The sequence below is a fragment of the Sapajus apella genome, unplaced genomic scaffold (assembly GCF_009761245.1).
Source record: "Sapajus apella isolate SASKATOON/1434 unplaced genomic scaffold, GSC_monkey_1.0 scaffold63, whole genome shotgun sequence".
Taxonomy (NCBI): Eukaryota; Metazoa; Chordata; class Mammalia; order Primates; family Cebidae; genus Sapajus; species Sapajus apella.
The window spans coordinates 6,725,454-6,751,743 of NW_022437003.1; the positions used below are offsets into that span (position 1 = coordinate 6,725,454).

The window sequence follows — 26,290 nt, forward strand, 5'->3', positions numbered from 1 at the left end:
TCTCTCTCTCTCTCTCTCTCTCTCTCTTTCTTTCTTTCTTTTTTTTTGAGACAGAGTCTCATTCTGTTGCCCAGGCTAGAGTGCAGTGGCATAATCTCAGTTCATCACAACCTCCACCTCCCGGATTCAAGTGATTCATTCTCCTGCCTCAGCCTCCTGAGTAGGTGGGACTAAAGGCACACACCACCACACCGGTCAATTTTTGTATTTTTAGTAGATGCAGGCCAGTGTTGGCCAGGCTGGTCTTGAACTCCTGACCTTGTGATCCACCCGCCTCAGCCTCCCAAAGTTCTGAGATTACAGGTGTGAGACACCGCGCCCAGCATTAGTTTGTAAATTCTAAATCTCTGAAATTCCCTCCAGTTCTAAGTGCTACGTTAATAAATGGAGCCAATGAGAAAAGAGCACTATAGAGTTAAATCAATAGGGCTCTGTAAGCAATAATAATGTATTGATTACATAGTGGCACTGCAAAAGAAGAACCACGGCTGGGCGCGGTGCCTTACGCCTGTAATACCAGCACTTTGGGAGGCCGAGGCTGGCGGATCACAAAGTCAGGTGTTTGAGACCAGCCTGGCCAGTATGGTGAAGCTCCATCATCTCTACTAAAAATATAAAAGTTAGCAGGGAGTGGTGGCAGGCGACTACAGTCCTAGCTACTCGGGAGGCTGAGGCAGAATTGCTTGAACCTGGTAGGCGGAGGTTGCAGTGAGCCAAGATCGGGCCATTGCACTCCAGCCTGGGTGACACAGCGAGACTCCGTTCCAAAAAAAAAAAAAAAAAAAAAAACCACAATGGTGGCCATCTTCTGGTACAACTGTTGAGAAGGCTTTAATGTCAGATCTGTATGGTATTTCAAAGACACCATGTTTAGAAAACGGGGTGGGCTCTGGCCGAGAGTTTTCAGTGACACCTCTACAAGATCCTCTTTGGAGACTTAATGTTTCTGTTGTGTCTTTGACTCTTAACCACACCCTAACAATGAAGATCACCCAGCTCACTTAATGTCTGTTGCTGAAAACTGAACTGCCCTGTCTACCAAGAGGCCCAAGTCTGCTCAAAGTTCCACAATTTCCTTCCTTTTTTTTTTTTTTTTTTTTTTTTTGTGTGTGTGTGTGTGTGTGTGTGTGTGTGTGTGTGAGATGGGGTTTTACTCTGTTTCCTTCTTTCAATTAGTGATTTTACAAATTCTGATTCTGGCATGCATCAAGTACAAAATCATATTTATTAATTTAGTTTACCGCTCTGTTTGCAGTTTCTACTTATGTTTCAAAAAGTTTTCTATATGAGCATTTGGAGTAATTTTGATAAGTGTATATTTTACCTTTTTGAACTACAATATCTTGATATTAAACTTAAAAATGAAAATGTTAAACAACTTAATTATCTAGTAAGGTATCTAGTAATTATCATTGCTTTATACTTACTAAACACTTGAATAATTAACAGTTCAACCAAATTAAAACTATAATAATTAGATAATTTGCTCATGGTTATTCAAAAAGCCAGAAATTATACAATAATAAGCTAGGAATAAAATATAAAACCTAGATCTAAATTTAATAAGTATACAGTGTCTATCTATCTTTTGAATGCATGATTTCAGTAGGACATTAAAAAGAAGACTTAAATAAATGGTGAGATATACAACACATTCACACATGAGAGAATTCAATATTTTATTTACTTATTTATTTGCTTATTTACTTTTTGAGATAGGGTCTTGCTGTCACCCAGTATCATGGCATAATCATGGCTCACTGCAGCCTCAACCTCCCAGGCCCAAGTGATCCTCCCACCTCAGCCTCCCAAGTAGCTGGGACCACAGGCATGCTCCACGATGCCTGGCTAATTTTTTAATTTTTAATTTTTTAATTAGCCAGGAATCTTGAATTCCTGGGTTCAAGTTATCCTACCAACTTGGCCTCCCAACATGCTGTGATTACAGGCCCAAGCCTGGCCTTGATATTTTAAATATGTAAATTCTCTCCAAATAACTCTATAGATTCAGTGTAATTCCAATAAAAATTCAAATAGGATTTTGTGGGGAAAGGTAACAAAACGAATTTAAGGACTTCTAGACAATAAGGCCCCACACCATTCTATGCTAACTCATATAAGCTCTGAATAAAATGTACCAATTCTTTTTTTTTTTTTTTTGGAGACAGAGTTTTGTGCTGTCGCCCAGGCTGGAATACAGTGGTGCGATCTCGGCTCACTGCAAACTCCACCTCCTAGGTTCAAGTGATTCTTGCGCCTCAGCCTCCCAAGTAACTGAAATTGCAGGTGTGTGCCACCATACGTGGCTGATTTTTTTGCATTTTTAGTAAAGATGGAATTTTGTCATGTTGGTCAGGCTGGTCTCAAACTCCTGGCCTCAGGTACTCCTGCCTGCCTCAGCCTCCCAAAGTGCTGGGATTACAGGCATGAACCATCATAGCTAGCAGACTTTAACAAAATATTTTTAAATGCGTAGCTGGGCAAAAAACTAGAAGGGACAAGTCCTCAGAAACAAAAAGGAAACTCAAACCCACAATATTGACTAGGAATTGAAGACCTAGTAGAAATATGACAATAGGATATTCACTTGCAAGGGTGGGGTTTATCTAACACATGGAGATGAAATTAAACACCTTATAAATAGTAGACTGGACATGGTGGCTCACACCTGTAATCTCAGCACTTTGGGAGGACGAGACAAGAGGATCTCTTGAGGCCAGAAATTTGAGACCAGCCTGGGCAACACAGCAAGACCTCGTGTCTAAAAAAATGTAAATTATAAAGAAAATATGTATGTGTGTATGTATATGTGTGTGTGTGTGTGTGTGTGTGTGTGTATACCCATGTACATTTTTTTTTATGACTTTAATATATAAAGTCAGAAGGGAGGAAGGATTACAAAAAAGAAAACCACCTTCCTCTCAAGAGGGAAGCAGTACAAAAGTTTGCCATGTGCTCTGGACTACACACGGGAAAAGAATCACTCATGAGAAATCAGAGATGCAAGCCTGTGCAAGGTAAATGAAAGGATTTCAAGTGTACCTCAACTACACAGGACTGGAAACCAGGTCCAAAACTAAGAAAACACGCAGGCCTTAACAAATGAAATATAAAACTGCCTCACCGGTACACCATTCCACCCAGGACATGTGGAATTTGTTGATAAACTTACAGTTAAAAATGGTAAGTCTCCAGCAATCCCATTACTAGGTATATATCCAAAGGATTATAAATCGTTCTACTATAAGGACACATGCACACGAATGTTCATTGCAGCACTGTTTACAATAGCAAAGACCTGGAACCAACCCAAATGCCCATCGATGATAGACTGGACAGGGAAAATGTGGCACATATAAACCATGGAATACTATGCAGCCATCAAAAACGATGAGTTCGTGTCCTTTGTAGGGACATGGATGAACCTGGAAACCATCATTCTCAGCAAACTGACACAAGAGCAGAAGATCAAACACCGCATGTTCTCACTCATAGGCGGGTTTTGAACAATGAGAACACATGGACACAGGTAGGGGAGCACTACACACTGGGGTCTGTTGGGGGGAAATAGGGGAGGGACAGTGGGGGGTGGGGAGATGGGTAGAGATAGCATGGGGAAAAATGCCAGATATAGGTGAAGGGGAGGAAGGCAGCAAATCACACTGCCATGTGTGTACCTATGCAACTATCTTGCATGTTCTTCAAATGTACCCCAAAACGTAAAATGCAATAAAAAAAAAGATAAGTCTCGTAAACCAAGAAACCAAGAAAGAGGGAATTAGAGATAAGACAGGAGGTGCAGTGGCTCACACCTGTAATCCCAGTTCTTTGGGAGGCTGCGGCAGGAGGATCGCTTATGGCCAGGAATTCAAGACAAGTCCAGGCAATGTAATGAGACCTCACCTCTACAAAAAAATTGAAACTCACCCCAGCATGGTGACACACACCTGTAGTCCCAGCTACACAGAGCTGGGTAAGAGGATCAAGGTGGGAGGATTGCTTGAGCCTGGGAGGTTGAGGCTGCAGTGAGCCATGATCGTGTCACTGTACTCCAGCCTGGGTGACAAAGCAAGAGCTTGTCTCAAAAAAAAACCAAAAAACAAACAAAAAAACCCAGGTGGGCACAGTGCTCACAACTTTAATCCCAGAATTTTGGAAGACTGAGGTGGGTAGATCATCTGAGGTCAGGCGTTTGAGAAACACAGTGAAACTCTGTCTCTACTAAAAATACAAAAGTAGCTGGGCATGGTGGTGCATGCCTGTAATCCAAGCTACTTGGGAGGCTTAGGCAGGAGAATTGTTTGAACCAGGAGGTGGAGGTTGCTGTAGGCAGACAGCACGCATCTGCATTCCAGCCTGGGCAACAACAGCGAAACTCCATCTTTAAAAAAAAGAGATGAAACAAAAAAGATAATTTATTCCATTGAAAGTACAAATGATAGAGCACTAAGAATGTTAATGTTAATGGTTTTAATATGTTTGACAAGATAAAGGATGGAATAGAACACATAAGTCAAGAAAAAGACAATATGAAATAAAAGAAGTGGATTCAAAAAGAACCAATAGAGATCTATTAAAAATATCATCAGTGGGGGGAAAAAAAAAAAAAAACCAAGTAAGCCATTATAACAGGTTGTATTGTTATTCAAAAATATTCCTTTCCTCTTCCCCTGGGGAGGAATCTAGCTCTGCATCTCGTTGATGTTGGGCTGGACCACTGACTTGTTTTGGCCAATGGCCTCAATGACAATGCATCCAGTCGTAAGTAGAGGATTTCAGAAGCTTTTCAAGCCTCAGTTAGGCCTAATGCCCCCATGAGAACCTCATATCCCAGATAGGAGCCCCTCTCTTCCTTCAGCCTGTGTCTCAGAGCGAGAAGGTAAAGCAAGGTCAGCTGAACATGACCTTGAAGCAGAGACACTGCACTCCACCTGTAGCCAATGACAGGCAATGTGAGCAAGAAATTGGGATCGGGTGTAAGTCACTGAGGGCGTTTGTTACACTGAATCATCAAAGCAGAAACTGATCAGTACAGCCAGCTGAAGAGAAAATTCATGAAATTAAAGATAAATCTGAAGAACGCCTGGGGCACAATAGAGGGAGAAAAATTTAATGGGAAATATATGAAGTTAAGGAGCACAAAAACAGAATTTCTGGTAATGCTTATAATAAATCTGAGTGTAGACTAAAGAAAATAGGGGTGTATTCACTTTCTGTAACTTGTCCTAAGTTGTTTCATGGCTACAGAATTGTAAAACAGGACTTCATGGCTGCTCTAGAGTCCCGGTCTCATGGCTCTCACAAAATAGCTTGCTTCTGCAAAGCCAGTGGGAGAACTTCTTTTCAGTGAGTTTTGACAGTCTCATGTGATCTAATGTAATCATGGGAGTCACACCATCCTATATCTTCGCATCCATCATCTTCACAAGTCACACCCACATTCAAGGGGATCCTTCCTTTAGAGGGCATATTTACCAGCAGGTAGGAATTCTGGGCCACACCTTGGCATTTTGCCTACCACAGGGAAAAAGCAATAATAAAAAATGGACAGCTGGGTGCAGTGGCTCATGCCTGTAATCTCAGCACTTTGGGAGTCCAAGGTGGGCAGATCACGAGGTCAAGAGTTCGAGACCGGCCTGGCCAATATGATGACACCCTGTCTCTACTAAATGTACAAAAAGTAGCCAGGCATGGTGGTGCACACCTGTCATCCCAGCTACTTGGGAGGTTGAGGCAGAAGAATCGCTTGAATCCGGGAGGCGGAGGTTGCAGTGAGCCAAGATCACACCATTGCACTCCAGCCTGGCAACAGAGGGAGACTCTATTTCTCCCCACCCCCCAGGAAAAAAAAGAAAGAAAGAAAGAAAGAAAAGAAAAAAGAAAGAAAATGGACTATGCCTAAGGCATATTCTAGTGCTCTTGCTCTTACGACTATACTAAAGGATAGCAGGCATTCAGCAGTACACCAGGGCAACACAGCATTGCCCTTAGAATTCTGCAGGCACAGGAAGCGTTTTCAGCAGAACCACAGAAGGCTGAGTCATGTCTCTGCGCTCAGTCATCACCTTTCTTCCATCCTTCCAGGCCAATCTAATAGCCTACCTCTGAGTCCAAAATTCCACTTGTATGAAATAAATTGCATTTGTTCCCCACCATTGTAAATACTTTATGTGCAACTCACACGTGATTTTCAAGTTGTCTTTTCAACTCTTAGGAACACATTAATAGAAATGTTATTTAGATTGTCCCCTTGTCACTCCTTTGCTATTAAAAGACTTTCAGTAATAATGTTGCAAATTCTGAGAAGACAATCTAAAAGCTAATTTAAAGCCCTTTTAAAATTCCTAAAAGCTGAAAAGATAAATTCTTTAGCATTCTTGTTTATTCTAGATTTTATTGGCTAATGGGCATCATCTTTATTGTTTTATAGGAATATACACATTTGTTTTGTTTTGTTTTTAACTGATCAGTGGCAGAATACAAATGGTGAACAATAAATCTTAGCTGTTTATTGCTTCTGTGATTCTCTGGAACAGAAGGAGAAGAATGTCTTATGTGCTTATTGCACCCAGGCAGTATCTCAGATCATTTCACCAGCTGTAGAACAGATTGTAAATCTCATTTTTAAATTATCTAATGTAAGCCAGGCACAGTGGCTCACACCTGTAATCCCAGCACAATGGGAGGCCAAGGCAGGCAGATCCTTTGACCCCAGGAGTTCAAGACCAGCCTGGGCAACATAGGAAGACCTCATCTCTACTAAAAACTAAAAAATTAGCTGGGCATGGTTGCGTGCGTCTGTAGTCCCAGCTACTTGGGAGGCCGAAGTGGGAGAATTGCTTGAGCCCAGAAGACAGAGGTTGCAGTTGAGCTGAGATCATACCACTGTACTCCAGCCTGGGTGACAGAGTGAGACCCTGTCTCACAAATAAATAAATACATAATTAAATAATTTTTTTTTTTTGAGACAGAGTTTCACTGTTGTAACCCAGGCTGGAGTGCAATGGCGTGATCTCGGCTCACCGCAACCTCCGCCTCCTGGGTTCAGGCAATTCTCCTGCCTCAGCCTCCTGAGTAGCTGGGATTACAGGCACGCGCCACCATGCCCAGCTAATTTTTTGTATTTTTAGTAGAAATAAAAATTATCAAATGTACGCCAGGCATGGTGGTTCATGCCTATTACACCAGCATTTAAGGCAGGAGGATTGCTTAAGCCTGGGAGTTCAAGACCAGTCTAGGCAACAAAGGGAGACCCTTATCTCTACAAAAAATTTAAAAATTAGCCAGACATCGTGGTACGTGCCTGTAGTCCCAGCTACACAGGTGGTGGATACAGGAAGATCACTTAAGCCCAGAATTCAAGGCCGCAATGAACCATGATAATACCACTGCAGTGAATCATGACAGCATCCTGGGCCATAGAGCGCCAACTCAAAAAAATTAAATAAATAAGTATATAAACAAATAAAATTACCTAATGTATATGTAAATTGATTTCAATGCTCCTGGCATCATTTCAAGAAATGAAAATAGTTATTGTGGCATTTCTGTGAATAGGTTTAATTCATAGAATAGCCATCTCCACCCTTATCTTTTACCATTTTGCTAATCATATATCCCTGAAAATCTATAGATGGTTTTACATAAATTACTATTATAATGAAGGCCTCTACCTTCTCCACTGTCTCTTTGTTATGGTTAATCGTATGTGTCAACCTGACTATGGGATACCCAGACAGTTGGTCAAACATCATTTCTGTGTGTGTCTGTGAGGGTGTTCGTGGAAGAGATTGGCATTTGAGGCCAGGTGCAGTGGCTCATGCCTGTAATCCCAACACTCTGGGAGGCCAAAGTGGGCTGATCATTTGAGGTCAGGAGTTCGAAAACAGCCTGGCCAACATGGTGAAACCCCATCTCTACTAAAAACACAGAAGTTAGCCGAGTGTGGTGACAGGTGCCTAATCTCAGCTACTTAGGAGGCTTGGGCAGAAGAATTGCTTGAACCCGGGAGGCAGAGGTTGCAGTGAGCTGAGATGATGCCACTGCATTCTAGCCTGGGTGACAGAGCAAGACTCTGTCTCGGAAAAAAAAAAAAAAAAGAGAGAGAGAGATTAGCGTCTGAAGTTTGAGTAAATTTAAATGAATTTGAGTAAAGAAGATCCTGGCAGTGTGCAGTGGCTCACGCCTGTAATCCGAACAGTTTGGCAGGCTGAGGTGGGCAGATGGCCTGAACCCAGGAGTTGAAGGCTAAAGTGGTTCACCCACCGTGGCCTCTTGAAGTGCTGGGATTACAGGTGTGAGCCACCGTGGCTAGCCTGCCATGACTTTTCCAATTATTCTTAAATAATGAAGATACTTCAAGCCACCCCAAGTCCAAAAATCAATCACAGTACTGTGATCGATGTGTCCAATCTAATATAACACTCCAACTCTTCCAACCTGATATAAAGTTAAACCTCTCCCCTCCTTCAGCCATGGCCTGTTGAATGAACACTAGCCACGTGTACTGGGAAAGGTAGAAATGGAAAGATTCTATTCTCCTCAGCCAGAGTGCTAATTTCGGCAACCCCAGTTTCTGATACTAATCCCTCATTCTGGGGAAGTGGTAGGGGGAGGAAGAGGCAGAAGGAAAGTTCTTCCTTGACTAAGACAAAGGCAATGACCTAAGGCTGGTGATCTACAGGCTTGGTGGGCATTTAAACCTTACTTTTTCTCTTTACCCCAGGTGCGATGGTGGTGGGGACGAGAGGTTGGGAAGCAGAGACTCCCCCAGTCCACCCCCATCACTGGGGATATTTCACCTGCAGATTGATTTCTGAAGATGGCCACTTATGGCTCTTTCTTGCTGGGGTTCAGGAGGCATGCTTACACGTGATTTGAGAAGACTCCAGGCCACCTCACTGACCTGTGTGGTCTACCTTTAGTCTCTGGGAAACAACTCCTGCCCTGTGTGCTCTATCAAACTATGGGACAATGTGCTATATTCCTTTTGCTCCACCATCAGAGGAGCTAGCCAGCAGGTCTCTTGTTCTTTAGATTCTCAGGCAAATAACACTGATCCACTATGCCTTTCAATCTCTGGGGGAATGCACACTAAATACTCCAAATGGTCTGCATAAAATGCCTATCTCTAGATGTGAGTTGAAGGGGCAAGGACCTTACACCCCTCTCCCTTGGTGGCCAGGAGGGAATGACTCAAACCCATCATCAACTCTCTAAAAATCATCTCATGGCCAGGCATGGTGGCTCATGCCTGTAATCGCAGCACTTGGGGAGGCTGAGGTGGGTGGATCACCTGAGGTTGGGTGTTCAAGGCCAGCCTGACCAACATGGAGAAACCCCGTCTCTACTAAAAACACAAAATTAGCCAGGCATGGTGGTGCATGCCTATAATCCAGGCTATTCAGGACGCTGAGGCAGGAGAATCGCTTGAACCCGGGAGGCAAAGGTTAGAGTGAGCCAAGATCACACCATGGCACTCTAGTCTGGGTAACAAGAGAGAAACTTCGTCTCAAAAAAAAAAAAAAAAATCATCTTCTAATCTTTCTCTTCTTGGCCTCTCCTACCTGCTTCACTGGCCGGATGGTGAGTGAGGGAGCCGGGGTGGACAATGCTGACCGGTTCTCCTGTGCTTCCTTTTCCACTTGCACTGTGTTCTTACCTGACTTCGGAATGCAGCTTCTGTTGTCTTAGGCCACAGCGAACATGGAAAATAAAAAGGTTCCATTTAACATCCTGTGTTTACATGTGTACTCATATTTCTACCAACGAGTTCATTTTTATTTGTTTTCAGTAAAAACAAAAAAATGCATTGTGTTGGCTCATAACTCTAAGAAGCAGGGTTTGAACACCCAATAGTTAAATAACCCCAGAAATGAAGGCTTAAGGGCCAACTATGAGAAAGACTCATGACAATGTGTGTTGAGATGGAGTGAGAGCTTAGTTAGAAGGATTCAGGGGCAGGACTCAAAGGCAGAGTCAGAGTTGCTGACCCACGCGCCCTCTGGCACACTGAACTCAAGTCACAGGTTTTCATTCTCCCCGCCCTGCTTCTCCTTTTCTATGACTGCACCATGTACCATAATCACCCAAACCACGTCTGTAAGATTTATCTTAGATTCCTCCGTCTGTGTCTCACCTGCCATATTCAATCAGCCACCAAGTCCTATTACCACTATTTATATAGCATCTGTCCCTTCTAGTCCCTCCTCCCATCCCCTCTGCCACTACTTTTTTTCTTTCTTTCTTTTCTTTTTTTCTTTTCAGATGAAGTCTGAATCTGTTACCCAGGCTGGAGTGCAGAGGCACAATCTTGGCTCACTGCAACCTCCACCTCCGGGTTTAAGCCATTCTCCTTTCTCAGCCTCCCAAGTAGCTGGGACTTCAGGTGCACACCACCTCACCCAGCTAGTTTTTGTATTTTCAGTAGAGACAGGGTTTCATCATATTTGTCAGGCTGGTCTCAAACTCCTCATCTCAGGTGATCCTCCTGCCTCAACCTCCCAAAGTACTGGGTTTATAGGCATGAGCCACCAGGCCCAGCTGACCTGTGCTTCTTTTAAGATAGGTGACTAGATCATACATATTTGCTAATGGAAAAGAGTCAATAGAGAAGAAGAGGTTGAAAGTATTTGAGACAAGACAATTGATGAAGTCAAATCCCTAAAAAAGGAAAGATGGAACCTTCAACCAGGGGAGAAAAGACACTCTTAAGCAGAAAAAGAAAATCTTCACTGAGATGCTAACTTTCTCACAGAGTTAGGTTATTGAACTTTTAAATGTTAGTATTTTCTTTCTTTTCAGAAATAATATTAGACAGTAATTTTATTTATTCATTTATTTTGAGACAGGGTGGCACTCTGTTGCCCAGGCAGCAGTGCAGTGGCACAATCATGGCTCATTACAGCCTCAACCTCCTGGGCTCAAGTGATCCTCCTACCTCAGCCTCCCAAGTAGCTAGGACTACACATGCATGCCACCACACCTGGTTAATTTTTGTATCTTTTGTAGAGACAGGTTTTTGCTATGTTGCCCAGCCGGGTCTCGAACTCCTGGGCTCAAGCCATCAGCCTGCCTCAGCCTCCGAAAGTGCTAGGATTACAGGCAGGAGCCACTGTGCCCAGCCTAGATAGTAGTATTTTTAATATCCTTGCTTGAAAAAATTGAAACATGGCAAACTTTAGTCCTTATATATATTTTTTTAATTTTGCTATTCTTTCTAAACTAAATCCAGTTTCCCAGTCTTAAGTATCCGTTTAGCTACTGGTCCATCTCTCCTTTCTCAATCTTTTCCCTTTCTCCTAAGGGAGAAACATTTTTTTTAATGGCTGTTTACACTTTCCTTGCTTCCTTAACCTCATTAATCATTCCAGCCGGGCGAGGTGGCTCAAGCCTGTAATCCCAGTACTTAGGGAGGCCGAGGCGGGTGGATCACGAGGTCAAGAGATCGAAACCATCCTGGTCAACATGGTGAAACCCCGTCTCTACTAAAAATACAAAAAATTAGCTGGGCATGGTGGCGCGTGCCTGTAATCCCAGCTACTCAGGAGGCTGAGGCAGGAGAATTGCCTGAACCCAGGAGGCAGAGGTTGCGGTGAGCCGAGATCGCGCCATTGCACTCCAGCCTGGGTAACAAGAGTGAAACTCCGTCTCAAAAAAAAAAAAATCATTCCAACTAGTTTTCCTTCTGCCTGCTTATCTACACTGAAACTGCCTGTGGCTGAGCTCACACTAAGCTCCTAATTGCCAGAGGTGCTGGAAATTTCTTTGTTGTAATACATGACACTAATGACTACCTTTTCTTTCTAAATGTCTGTATTCAATTAAATCCCCCTGACTTCACTCTCTTCTGGTCTTCCTCCCACCCTCTGGCTACTCCTTCTTAGCCTCCTATTGTCTTCTGTATGTCCTCCGGGTTCCATTGCTGAAGGTCTCTCTGCTTCACACTTCTTCCCAGCTATCTCAGGCACGGCTACATCATCATTCTGGGTTCTGACCATTCCTACATAATTATCTCCCACAATATTTACAGCTCCATGAGGTAATTACTATCTTTTCCCAGAGTTTAAACCCTGCTCTCCAGGTGAAGGAAATGACGCTAAGAAAACTCAAGTAATCTGCAAGAATTAGGGAAGTAATTCGGTCCCGTCATTAGGGAAGAAGTATGCAGTCCACAACCTTCTGAATCCGGAAATTATGATAATTTGACCCCGAAGAAATTGTTTTAAGGATAAAATAAGATAATGTATAAATATTTGCATACTGAAACAAAGGCTTATATTTTAACGAAATTCAGACATTTTATAGTAACGAAAATTTTGCAAAGTATAAATTCCCTTCTCTAATATCACCTATGTCTTGCTGTCTCCCTTCTCCCTGAAGTGGCAAAGCAAATCACAACGCATTTCAATTTTTAATTTTTTTATTTTTTTGAGACAGAGTCCTACTCTGTCACCCAGGTTGGAGTGCACTGGCACAATCTCGGCTCACTGCAACCTCTGCCTCCCGGGTTCAAGTGATTCTTGTGCCTCAGCCTGCCAAGTGGCTGCAACAACAGGTGCGTACCACCACACCCAGCTAATTTTTCTGTTTTTAGTAGAGACTGGGGTTTGGCCACGTTGGCCAGGCTGGTCTTGAACTCCTGGCCACAAGTGATCCTCCTACGTCAGCCTCCCAAAGTGTTGGGATTACAGGTGTGAGCCACCACACCAGGCCCACATTTCGAATATTTTTTCCTCCTTTGGTCTGACCATGGAGTCAGCCAGCGGTCCACACCATATGTAACAGAGCCCATCTTGACTCCTAATTCTGGACTAGCAGAGATTACCTCTCTCAAATAGAATGAAGAGACAGCAAATACTAGGTCTATGAAAACACTATTTCTTTCTTTCTTTTTCTTTCTTTTTTTCCAAGATGGAGTCTCCCTCTGTCACCAGGCTGGAGTGCAGTAGCACAATCTCAGCTCACTGCAAACTCCAACTCACGAGTTCAAGCAATTCTCCTGCCTCAGCCTCCTGAGTAGCTGGAACTACAGGCGTGCACCACCACACTTGGCTAATTTTTTGTATCTTTAGTAGAGACGGGTTTTCACCATGTTAGCCAGGATGGTCTTACTCTCCTGACCTAATGATCCACCTGCCTCGGCCTCTCAAAATGCTGGGATTACAGGTGTGAGCCACTGCGCCCAGCCGAAAACACCACATTTCAAAAAAAAAAGACAATTCTGGCTGGGCATGGTGGCGCAAGCCTGTAATCCCAGCACTTTGGGAGCCCAAGGCGGGTAGATCATGAGGTCAAGAGATCGAGACCATCTTGGCCAACATGGTGAAACCCCGTCTCTACAAAAAATACAAAAAAATTAGTTGGGCTTGGTGGTGTGCACCTGTAGTCCCAGCTACTGGGGAGGCTGAGGCAGGAGAATTGCTTGAACCCGGGAGGCAGAGGTTGCAGTGAGCCGAGATTGTGCCACTGCACTCCAGCCTGGCACCTAGCAACAGAGACTCTGTCTCAAAAAAAAAAAAAAAAAAAAAAGACACTTCTAAGGAATTATCACAAATGCTCTCTGTTAAAATAAAGTTGTGGCACACTACACACTTTTACAGATTTTCTACTTCATGGACTCAGTAAGAAGCAATAGGACATTATAACTAAGAAGCCAAGCAGGTAATCATAAAGCTGGAAGGATCTAATATTAGGAAAAATTACTTGGATACCAAAAATATTATCGCCAAGTAAAAAGCTGCAATGGAGGTAGTGAGTAGCAGATTCAAAATGACAAAAAATCTAATTAAAGTAGATGATATACTTGAGAAATTCTGGCAGCATTCAGAGAAAATTAAAAGATTAAATTATTAAATGAAAATGAGAGATGAACACATATACGTATGCATAATTCCAAAAAGAAACGTACCAACAAAGAAATAATCAGGGCTGGGTGCCACAGCTCACACCTGTAATCCCAACACTGAGAGGCTAAAACAGGAGGATCACTTGAGCCCAGGAGTTCGAGACCAGCCTGTACAACATAGTAGAACCCCACCTCTACAAATAATTTACAAATTAGCCAGGCATGGCTACTTGGAACGCAGCAGTCCGAGCTACTTGGAAGGCTTAGGTGGGAGGATTGCTTGAGGCCAGAAGCTAGAGGCTGCAGTGAGCTGTTATCGCTCCATAGCAATCTAGCCTGGGCAAGAGAGAAAGCGAGAAAGCAAGAAACAAGAGAGAAAGAGAGAGACAGAAAGAGAGGAAGGAAGGAAGGAAGGAAGGAAGGAAGGAAGGAAGGAAGGAAGGAAGGAAGGAAGGAAGGAAGTAGGTAGGTAGGTAGGGAGGGAAGGAAGGAAGGGAGAAAGAAAAGGGAAGGAAGGAAGGAGAAAGGAAAGGGAAGGAAGGAAGGAGAAAGGAAATAGAAGGAAGGAAAGGAAGAAAGGGAAGGGAAGGAAGGAAGGAAGTTTTCAAAGGTAAATTATTCAGAGAATCAGGAAAAATTAATAAAACAGATTATCCCTGAAATGTGGTCTCATTTAAAAAAGTTTCTCTTAGTGTCTTTTCTTTTTTCTTAAGAAAGAAGCCGGGTGCGGTGGCTCACGCCTGTAATCCCAGCACTTTGGGAGGCTGAGGTGGGTGGATCACAAGGTCAAGAGATAGAGACCATCCTGGCCAACATGGTGAAACCCCGTCTCTACTAAAAAATACAAAAAAATTGCTGGGTGTGGTGGCGCACGCCTGTAGTCCCAGCTACACGGGAGGCTGAGACAGGAGAATTGCTTGAACCCGGGAGGCAGAAGTTGCAATGAGTCGAGACCGCGCCACTGCATTCCAGCCTGGCAACATAGGAAGACTCTGTCTCAAAAAAAAAAAAAAAAAAAAAAAAAAGGAAAAGAAAAGAAGAAAAACATTCTTATCGATACAGTGGCCCCTGAAAAACATTTTGTGAAGGCATGCTCAGCTACTTGTGACCTCCTTAAAAAGTTACTTGAATATATACTTAAATTAGTTATGATATGAACTTAAGGATGGAGAAACTTTATTATTAACTAGTATATCAATGAAACAACTTAAATAGAGTTAAGTGTAAATAAACTTGGCAAATGTGGGCATAAGTGTTAAAGAAAATGTCAAAAGTCATCATTGAACTAGAAAATACACTGGTTCATGAAAAGTAGACAGAGGATACTAGAGGTAGGGGAAAGGGTGAGATAAAATTTGCTGAAGGATACAGAATTACAGCTAGGAAAGAGGACTAAGTTCTAGTGTTCTATATCACTGTAGGATGACTCTAGTTAATAATGATACTTAATTAATTGTAGACACAGTTCTTGCCATCTTGCCCAGGCTGGTCTCCAACTCCCCGCCTCAAGCAATTCTCCTGCTTCAGCCTCCCAAAGAGCTGGGAGTACAGTCATGAGCCACTGCTCCCAACCAAATGCCACACTTTTGAGTTTTGTTGAAAATCTAGCTGAGATTTAGAACCACTTTGCTGTCACTGCTACATTATTAAACTCATATATAAATTCACTTCAAATGAACAAAATTCTCATTACTACAAGAATTGGAAAGAATATAAAACGTAATGTCTATTATCAGTTTGGATTACCGTTATGAACCCTTCAATATTCATCTGTAAAGAGAAATGATTAAAATCTAGATGACTTTTAAAGTATCTTCTCATTTTAATACTCTATAACTCTATTATTTCTACATAGTTGAATCATTGGTGAGTTATCACAGCTCCACAAATAAGGCAATCTGTGGTGTAGTCTGCACTAAGGCTATTCTCTTTGCGGCTGAAGGTATTTCTTAGAATACTGAGCTAAAAATGTAACTGCATTCTGCAACCTATGCAAACATGTTCTAATTGATGGGAGGGGGAAAAGTTTCAATTCAGAGTGCCAACAATTCCTCTGTGAGTTAGCGTGGCAGGGAGTATAGGGTCACTGAAGCATCAAGTTACAGACCAAATGAAAGGTCTGGAGAAGGGTGGCAGGGTCTAATTGTCCTTCGTCTGAGGTTGCCAGAACTGGATCTACCACACTTACTCACTCACAAAGGACCGTTCTATGGAAGCTAAGCACACTAACTTTGAGCTTCAAACATTTTTTTTTAAAGTACTTCTAGTTCCAAATAGATCTTTATGGAATTATTCTCTTGGAGCTCTTAGTTCTGTCATATTAAAATTTCCATGAAAAAGTAATCAAAACCTAATGCTTACAGTGTTCTGCCACAGAGAAAAATATTGTGGGTTTTTTGTTCCTATTAAAAACATATGTGACATATATATATTTATGGAAGTTGCAGAACCAGTGTACACACATGTACACAAAAACCTTAGGAAAATAATGATAATGGTTTCACCTAAGCCAATACATTTTATATTGTGCTCTGTCCATAACTACTCTTATTAAGCTAACACTTAGCAAAGGTCAGCAAGCAATGAATATTTCTGCATATTTTGCGACATAGGTTGCAAACATTAGATGTATAGGGATGAATTAAGGTCACTTTTAAAATTCAGACAGTATTTTCTGAACTTGGTTGACTGAATCATGTGCATCTGCACTACTTTTCCTGGGGGAAAGTTAATTTTAGAAAGGAGAAAAAGTTTGCCAGGAAAACAATCACATTGGCTCAACTAGACAGTGATTCTTTTCTTAAAAGTTCAAAATGCTTTACAGACGGTCTCTTGCTTGTCCTTAATATCCTTGAAAGTGGGCACAGAATATCATCCCTATTTCATAAAAGGCATCTGGTTTCATAAAAAGAAAATGTAAGCTTTAATATTATATCTACTTTATGGTACTTCAAAAAAATTAGTCCTTTGCCTCAATTTTCCAAAAGACAGAAAATAAAAACCTTTATTTTCCCTGGTAATTACTTTCTGGTCATTTGACAGGTACTTAGAATGTTTCCGGTACTTACACGAATATATGAAAAGCAGCAGACATGCATCTATGACAAAATTCAAGATGGAGAAACATGTAGCATTTCTGTAAATATGATATAATTTGCAGACTCTCTTAATTCAGGATAGAAAAACTTGGTTCAAATAATTAGGAGTGAAAACAGGATCTAAATTAATTGATCGCTGTTGACTCTAGTTCCTAGAGATAATAGTCCATTTGAGTCTTTAGCCTTAAAGTAAGAGAAATGTAAAAATGTCAACGAGCTGCCATCATTGACAAAAAAGTCAAGACAGCAGTGAAGGAAGATTTTCTGATTCTCTGGAGAATGGGCCTCAGCCCTTTCTAATCTGTAGAGCACTTGTGAAGGAATTCTTATATTTTAAAAATTGATATTTAAAAGCTGTTTAACCAGGTCTCTTAGAAGTATGCATTTTCCCCAATGTTAAATCCGCGTTTCAAATTAATGTTAACTCTCTCTTTCCAAAATTGTCATCTTTGGCCCGGCTCAGTGGATCACTCTGGTAATCTCAGCACTTTGGGAGGCCGAGGTGGGCAGATCACTTGAGGTCAGGAGCTTGAGACCAGCCTGGCCAACCTGGTGAAACACCATCTCTACTAAAAGTACAAAAATTAGCCAGCATGGTGGAATGTGCTTGTATTACCAGCTACTTGGGAGGCTGAGGCAGGCGAATCACTTGAACCTGGGAGGCGGGGGTTGCAGTGAGTCGAGATCGTGCCACTGCACTCCAGCCTGGGCAACAAAGCAAGACTTCGTCTCAAAAACCAGAATCAAGACAAAAATACTAACAATAATATAATAAAATTAAATTAAAAAGAGAAAAAAAAACAAACAAAATAAAACAAAAAATTGCCGTCTCAGATCCAGTGATACCACACCAATCACATTCATCAACTTGAGGGGAACTGACTTTCACCCCTTTAACTCTGTTTTTATTCTCAATTCACATTAATAGTTCCAGGTGATGCTTAGCCCAATGGGTAGCCCTCTCTCTTCTTTGCGGACCTTACAGATACTTTGGGGGTATGTTGTGGGGCGCGGACATCACAATCACCTGAGGTGATTTTAAAATATACTCAAGCCTGCACACACACACACACACACACACACACACACACACACACACGTATGCATGCACTCACACTCACACACACATACCAGATTTCTGAATGGGGATTTCAGGGTGGGACCCAGCTTTTTTCCCCACCGCCTAAGAGCTATTGCTTTAAGTTGTTGTAAAGTTCTGGCACCGCAGTAACCCTGAAAACTTTCTACACTTATCACAATATTTAAGGTGGGCGGAAGAAAAACCTCAGCCGGTGCCGATACAAAAGGTAAGACAGTGCATTAACTTTGATGAAGAGTCAATATTCCTCCCAAAGTTAGGATAGTAAAGGGAGGGAGGTGGGGGGAAGGCAAGTTCTGGAAGGAGAAGGAGTTATAACCTTTCAGCCTAGGAATTGTTACAGACCCTAGGGAAAATCTGTACGTCTGTGTTTGCGCCACACACCTGGAGGGGGTGGATTACTCCTGCCAGCCCTGACCCCAGACTCGGGGACGCGGGTTTCGGGAGCTTCCCGGAGGCAGCGGATAAAGTCTCGAGTGGAGCCTGGAGAGGAGGCGAGGGTCCCGCTGACTGCGGAGTGGAAACGCGCATGGCCGAGGGTCTGAGCCCCCATGGACCACCCCCCGGGGCGGAGAAGGAGGCGAGGCGGTGACAGCCCGGGGGAGGCCGAACTGGCCCCTCGCGCAGAGGCTCCCGGCAGCTCCAGGGCGAGCGCTGCACCCCGCGCCCCTCCTTACCTTGCGCCCGAGGTCCGAGTAAGGAGCGGGGGAGACCCCCGGAGGCACAGGGCTTCAGCCAGGGCACGCGCGCGCGGGCTCGGGGTCCGCTATCAGCGTCTGCAGGCTGCGGCTTCAGGTATCAAAGGCATTCAGGTCGCCTAGCTAACAGCCCCTCGGCGTGTCTCGGACCCCTCCTCCGGCCCTCTGCCCGGCGGCCCTCGGCTCCTCTCCCCTCCGCCCCGCGGGCGCCCGCAGAGCTTCTCTCTGGCTGCTGATTCCGGAGAGCCTTGGCCCCTCTCCGCGGCCGGCCCTCCCCTGGCGCGCACACTCACCTCCCCCAGAAACGCACCCTCTTTAGGAAAGAGGCAGCGGGTGCGGTCCTTGAAATTCTAGGCGCTGGGCAACTTCAGAAAACCCTTTTATAATCTTTGATCTGACCAATGAGGTTCAAAGTAGGACACCATTTATATTCAACCCCTGGCTCCGTCCTCTTTTTTGTCTTAACCACAGCATTATTTAAAACTTGATATTCGTGTATACGTGGAACTCTTGACAATCTCCTGCCAGACATTTTAATTTTTCCAAAATAATTCCTTCCGTTTTATTGTTTCGAAAATGTAGACATCCCCACTTTATAAACTTGGGTTGCCAGGACGTCAGATTGGCCTCAGAAACCAGATGTTCAGCTGTACAAGACAGGGCAAGTCTCTGCCCAGAAGCGCTGCTACCTGCCACCTGTAAGGGTCCTGCGTCAGGGCAGGAGCAGTTAATTACACCCTGGCTTTGGTTACCAAGCATGCCCAGAACCTCTGTTCTCACTTAGGACTCAGTTCTGAGGCTCAGGTTCTGGGGAGAAGCAGGTGGATGTGTTCAAAGAAAAGAGTTCTAATGGAGAAAACCAGCAGCGTGCAGAGTTTGCCGAATAATATAGAGAAAAATAATGATGGGAAGGGATCCCTGGAACAGGACAGTATCTTGGATAGGAGGATGTTTGAGGGCATAATAAATTATAAAAGAATAAATAGAAAAAAATTTAAAGCTAATAATAAAAATTAAAACTATAAAATAAAAATAATATAAAAAATAAAAAGCAATTTAAAAATAACAGAGAAACATGGTGGTATCACTAACTCCTAGGAGCCTGAGAGTGACATAACTCCTTCTGGGAATCTGGAAGTTGAACTGTTAAATGGCACTTCACTTATTCATTCATTCATTCACCTATCAATATATTAATAATATATATTTATGGAATATGTTAAAGGCAGTAAAGCATTATTCATGATCATATTATAAAAGCTGCTGGGAATCAACTTCTCAACCAGTTTATAACAGGGCCCTGGAAAATGCAAATATCTATGAAAGAGACACCATATTAATACATTGTCTTTTTCTAAATTTATCAAATAAGTTTCTCATCTGAAGGCTGAAAACTGGGCACTTACTAAAAACTGTCAGATTTCTCTATTAGATAGAAGGTAGATATAGGAAGATAAGCTCACCAGTCAAGTTACTAACAACTGAAAGAACCAGCTTAGCTGATGTAAGAAGCGGTGAGGGGGAGGAGGAGGACGGTCAGCCAAAGACTACATTGGCATTCTTTTTTTTCTTTGAAACAAGGCCTCACTCTGGCACCCAGGCTGGAGTGCAGTGGTGCTATCATGGCTCACTGCAGCCTTGACCTCTGGGCTCAAGCAATCCCCCTGTCTCAGCCTCAGAGTCGCTGGGACTATAGGCATGTACCACCACGTCCAGCTAATTTTTGTATTTTTTGTAAAAAGGGGATTTTGCCATGTTGGCCACGCTGGTCTTAAACTCCTAGGCTCAAATGATCCTCCCACCTTGCCCTCCCAAAGTACTGGGATTATAGGTATGAGCCACTGCGCCTGGCCTGGCATTCTTATTTCTTCTGCCACAATAAATGCTTGCTAGTCTCACATTAGCAAGCATTCAATAATTACTGGGTGCTGAGGATGGAAGAGCTATCAGAAAGACAACATTCCTGCTCTTATCAAGCCGACTGGGAGCGAGGGTGTAGACAAGAAAACAGGCTGTTAAAAGTAGATGCTCTGAAGGAGGATGACACATCCGGGGCAGTGTAGGTGAGACCTGAAGATTGAGGGTAATTTGGCTCAGAACAGGAAATTAGAAGAGTTTTCCAGGAGAATCACCAACATGGAGAGAAAGCCAAAGGTAAGAAGGAACATGGCCATTCACTGTGGCTGGAAGATCTTTTCTTTGGGGTGGGAGTCAGGGAAACTGGGATGAACAATATAGAGACAAGGCTAGAGAGATGAACAGAAGTCAGATCCTATAGAGCCATCTAGGCCATGTTTTGGGTTTTGTTTATTGGGTTTTTTTTTTGAGACAGAGTCTTGCTCTGTCACCAGGCTGGAGTGCAGTGGCGTGATCTCCGCTCACTGCAATCTCCACCTCCCGGGTTCAAGCGACTCTCCTGCCTCAGCCTCCCAAGTAGCTGGGACCACAGGCACGCGCCACCAAGCACCAATTTTTGTATTTTTTTAGAAGAAGTGGGGTTTCACCATGTTGGCCAGTATGGTCTCGATCTCTTGATCTTGTGATCTGCCAACCTCGGCCTCCCAAAGTGCTGAGATTACATGCATGAGCCACCATGCCCAGCCTACACCATGTGTTAAAAATTACACTTCAGAGTAAAGAAAATGTGATACACATACACCAAAGACTACTTCTCAGTCATAAAAAAATGAAGAAGGAAATAATGTACTTTGCAGGAACTTGGACGGAGCTGGAGGCCATTACTGTAAGTGAAGTAACTCAGAAATGGAAAATCAAATACCATGTGTTCTCACTTAAAAATGGGAACTAAGCTATGGATACACAAAGGCATATAAAGGGGTATCATGGATATTGGAAACCCAGAACAGGGGAATGTGGGAGAAGGGTCAAGAATTAAAAATTGCATATTGGTAACAATGTACACTACTCAGGTGACAGGTGTACTACAATCTCAGACTTCACCACTATACAATTCATCCATGTAAAAATAATCCCTGGTAGCCCAAAAGCTACTAAAAAATTTAAAATCTTTTTAAAAAATCAAACAATAAAAATTAAAATTATACTTTAGCCAGGCACAGCGTTTCACACCATGAGCTATGGAGGCCACTTTAGGAGGCTGAGGTGGGAGGATTGCTTGAGGTCAGTTCAAAAACAGCCTGGACAACATAGAGAGACCCTATCTCTAACAAAAAAAAAAAAAAAAAGAAAAATTAGCCAGGTGTGGTGGCATGAGCCTGTAGTCCTAGCTACTCAGGAGGCTGAGGCGGGAGGATCTCTTGAGCCCTGGAGGTCAAGGCTGCAGTGAGCTAAGATCACACCCTGCACTCCAGCCTGGGTGACAGGGCAAGACCCTGCCTCTAAAAAAAAATTAATGAAAAAATTATACTTTATTCTACAAACAATGGGGAGGCATTGAAGTGTTAAAGGCAACATAATAATGAGATCAATTATTTTTGTTGTTATTGTTTTTAGAAAGACTCCTGGCTGCAGGCAGAGAACTAATAAGGATGGGAGGTAGGGATGAGAGGAAAGAGGATAAATCAGGACAAAGATCTCTGTAAAGGACACCTAATCAATGAATACCAGACAGGTGCAGTGACTCATGCCTATAATTCCAGCACTTTGAGAGGGTGAGGTGAGAGGATCACCTGAGCCCAGGAGTTCGAGATCAGCCTGGGCAAACACAGAGATCTCATCTCTACAAAAGATAAAAAATTAACTGGGCATGGTGGCATGTGTTTGTGGTTCCAGGTACTCAGGAGGCTGAGGCAGGAGGATCCCTTGAACCAGAGAGGTCAAAGCTGCAGTGACCCATGATCACGCCACTGTACTCCAGCCTAGTGAAAAAGTGAGACCCAGTCTCAAAAATCAATCAATCAGTACCAATGTAGAGATCCTCATACCTTTGTGGAATCTAAATTCAGTCCCGTGACAGGTTCCTAAGAGACAAGCTTTCCTGGAAGGGAAGAGAGAAGTGTGGAGGGAGGAGGGTCGCTGGTGTTAATTAAAAAACATATTGGTAAACAGAATTTAAAGAGAAAGTTGCCTCTCTTTTTAAAATTAAATATTTATACAATGACTCTATCTCACGGGGTTCAAAGATGAAAGAATGTTGATTTGTAACATTTGAGTAGTATTTGAATAGTAGAATAAATTAAAGGGAAATTGACACACAGGAGGTACATTGATATATATCCCCAATTTCCTGCTATGTAAAAGCAAATCAGCATGCTCCTGCCTCTGTTCCCTCGCCTTTTTAGAGTTTTCTTTCTTTCTTTTCTTTCTTTTTTTTTTTTTTTTCTGAGATGGAGTCTCATTCTGTCACCCAGGCCGGAGGGCAGTGGTGTGATATCGGCTCACTGCAACCTTTGCCTCCCAGGTTCAAGTGATTCTCCTGTCTCAGCCTCCCGAGTAGCTGGGATTATAGGCATATATTTTTAGTAGAGATGGGATTTCACCATGTTGGCCAGGCTAGTCTCAAACTCCTGACCTCCAGTGATCCACCTGCCTCAGCCTTCCAAAGTTCTGGGATTACAGGTGTGAGCCCCTGCACCTATTTCTATTATTCCTAATCTACCTTTCTAATCATTTTATGATATTCCTCAATTTGCATCCATATATCTGAAGTCAAAGTCCATGATAGGCTGGTCCGAGTGCAGTGTTGTTTATAACTAACTGATCACAACCAGTTATAGATCTCTTTGTTCCTTCTCCATTCCCACTGCTTCACTTGACTAGCTTTTAAAAAAATAGGTTAAACATTTTTACAAGCCAAGGTCATGCTACTTCCACTAGGCCATGCTCTCTAGATTCACTAAGGTCTAGGCAGCTAAGGCTGTCCCTGGGAGCTGAGCCACCTTGCTGCAACCATAGTGGGCTGGACTCAGAAAACTTAATGGAAGGCTAGAGTGCCAGGGCTAGGGTGCTAGAAGGTAGCAGGGCTCCCCTCATGGATCCTCCCACCTGACCCTGCAAGCAAATAAGGTGAGATGAAAGGAAGTGGAAAAAGCTGGTTTACCTTAGGAGGGCAGAGCCAGGGCAAGATAGCTAAACATTTCACCCCTAGATCACATAATTCATAACTTTTTTTCAGATGATTTGCTGCCTTCTGTCTGTCATTTCAATTTGTTTTTTCTCAATTTCCCTTTGCATTTTTTTTTTCATTTCTATTTCTGCTCTCCTCTTTTCATTTTAACCCTGTCTTTATTTCTCTTCTTCCAAACTGCTGAATGGTAACAACAAGGCTACCATCTTGCCAAAGGCAGGGTTACAGACGGGTTTCCTCACCAATCTGGAACTGAGAGTAGACTACAGTCAGGAATCCCTGTTCTTCCCTGTATTAGTCAGAGAAAGACAGCCAATAGCGTGTGTGTGTGTGTGTGTGTGTGTGTGTGTGTGTGTTATATGCACAGAGAGAAAGAGAGATTTGTTATAAAGTATTGGCTTATGCAATCATGGAGGCTGAGAAGTTCCACGATCTGTCATCTGCAAGCTGAAGACCCAGGAAAGCTGGGTGTAGTTCAAAGGCCTGAGAGCCAGAGAGTGGATGATACAGATTCCAGTCTTGGTGTGAAGGCCTGAGAACCAGGAGCAGCAAGGGCAGGAAAGGATTGATGTACTAGCTCAGGAAGTCACCTAGAGTGAACTCAATCTTTCTTCACCATTTTCTTCTATTTGGGCCCTCAATGGATTAGATGATGCCCATCCACACTGCATGAGCCATCTGCTTTATTCAGTCCACCAATTTAAATACTAATTTTTTTTCCAGACAGACCCACACAGACACACCCAGAAATAATGTTTAACCAGATATCTGGGCATCCAATGGCCCAATCAAGTAGACATATAAGATTAGCCATCACATTGCCTTATCTAACCCTCTTTCAGCTTCAGTCTTCTCTTTCTCTCTGTAGACCAGGGCTTCTCCAATTCACATGGCAGAACACATGTCCCTACAGTTCCTATTTTGATTTGTTACAGATCCAATTACCAAGTGGAATCCATCTTTCTCATAATTTCAAATTCCCAGGTAGGGAATTAACTAGCTTTACTCAGGTCAGAGTCATGATGTAAAAACATGCCTACAAGAGCGCTTCATCTAATTCTATGGACAGTGACCACGGGATTGGAAATGATGATGGAAGGATCTTTGAGAAGGTTGAGGGTAAATGTTTACTATAAAGGCAGACATGTAAATAAGTAATAACACTATAACTTCGTAAGTACCCTAATAAAGATATGAACAAAGTATTAAGGAAGCACAAAGTAGCGGGCAGGGGAGGGAGTCTCAGCTTCAGAAACATGAGCATGAGGGATGTGCAAAAAGATAAAGTTCAGCCAGGCATGGTGGCTCACACCTGTAATCCCAGCACTTTAGGAGGCTGAGGTGGGCAGATTGCTTGAGTCCAGGAATTGGAGACCAGCGTGGGCAACATAGTGAGACCCTGCCTCAAAAAAAAAAAAAGTTCTAAATTTTAAAAGACTTCTTAAAGAAAGAGAATTTAAAAGACAATGCTTTGAATCTTACTAGACTAATCTATAGGATTGCAGGCCCTATTTGGTGGACTAGTTTTTCAGTAAGAAAAAGGATGAGGCTTCAGGGTGAGAGATCAGTAAGGAGAATACAGTATAACAGTTTAGTTGAGAGCTGATATGGCCTGGAAGGAAAAGCAGTGGGTATGAGAGATATTTTGAGGTCTTCAATTCAGAGTACTTCATGTGGTGACTTGAAAAGAGGGAGAAGCCAAAGATGACTTCAAACATTCAAGCTTATACAACAAGGTGGGCAACAAATAGATTAAATAAATCAGTAAAAAGAAGAGAGATTTGCTAGGGAAGAGAATGGATTTAGTTTTTCACATGCTGAATTTCAGATACTGAGGTATACTGAATGAAGGTATCCAATGGGCGCTTGATAGCAGTATGATACTCAAGAAGAGAGCAACTTGCTGAATAATATATTGATCTGCACTTTATTAGTAGAGGTTGTCACTATCATGGGGGTGGACAAGATCACACAGGGAAATCAAGTATAAAGAAAGAGCTAAGGGTCCACGGTGGATCCCGGAAGAACAGCAACATTTGAGAGACCATCAGATGCAGAACACCAAGCAAAGGACAAAAACCAAAAGAAAACAATGTAATGCAAGTCAAGAGAAAAAGCTTTTGAAAGAAGGGGATGGTAAACAGTGTCAAATGCTGCATAGAAACGACGTAATATTACGGAAGTATTCAAAGGAGGCCCATCAATTTAACTGTTTGGAGGTCACTGTTCCTTTTCCTTGGAGCAGTTTTAAGGAAACTGGAGTGGCAGGAAAAGAAAATACACTGCATTAGATCAGAGTTTCTCATTTTCAGCACTACAGGTAATTCTAGTTCAAAGTTGTGGGGCTGCCTGTAATCCCAGCACTTTGAGAGGCTGAGGCGGGTGGATCAGCAGAGGTCAAGAGTTTAAGACAAGCCTGGACAACACAGTGAAACCCCATCTTTACTAAAAATACAAAAATTAGCCGGTCATGGTGGCATGCACTTGTAATCCCAGCTCCTT

General features: G+C 42.8%; 1 protein-coding gene and 1 long non-coding RNA gene across 3 annotated transcripts in view; one reads left to right on the forward strand and one right to left on the reverse strand.

Moving 5' to 3' along the window:
* LOC116529826 overlaps positions 1 to 23,496 on the forward strand; it is a 24,333-nt gene extending 837 nt beyond the window's left edge. Inside the window, exons 2-3 of the long non-coding RNA XR_004259690.1 lie at positions 9,485 to 9,489; positions 23,387 to 23,496. This is a non-coding gene — a long non-coding RNA (uncharacterized LOC116529826). The remainder of the gene's footprint in view (positions 1 to 9,484; positions 9,490 to 23,386) is intronic.
* Positions 1 to 26,290, reverse strand: part of RNF144B (ring finger protein 144B) — a 193,942-nt gene that overhangs the window by 166,086 nt on the left and 1,566 nt on the right. The window contains exon 1 of one of the 2 annotated variants that reach the window (XM_032247739.1): positions 18,721 to 18,913. The exons of the other annotated variant lie outside the window; for it this stretch is intronic. The gene's annotated coding sequence lies outside the window, so the exon portion shown is untranslated. Of the gene's footprint in view, positions 1 to 18,720; positions 18,914 to 26,290 lie in introns of those variants that run through there. 2 annotated transcript variants of the gene reach the window in all.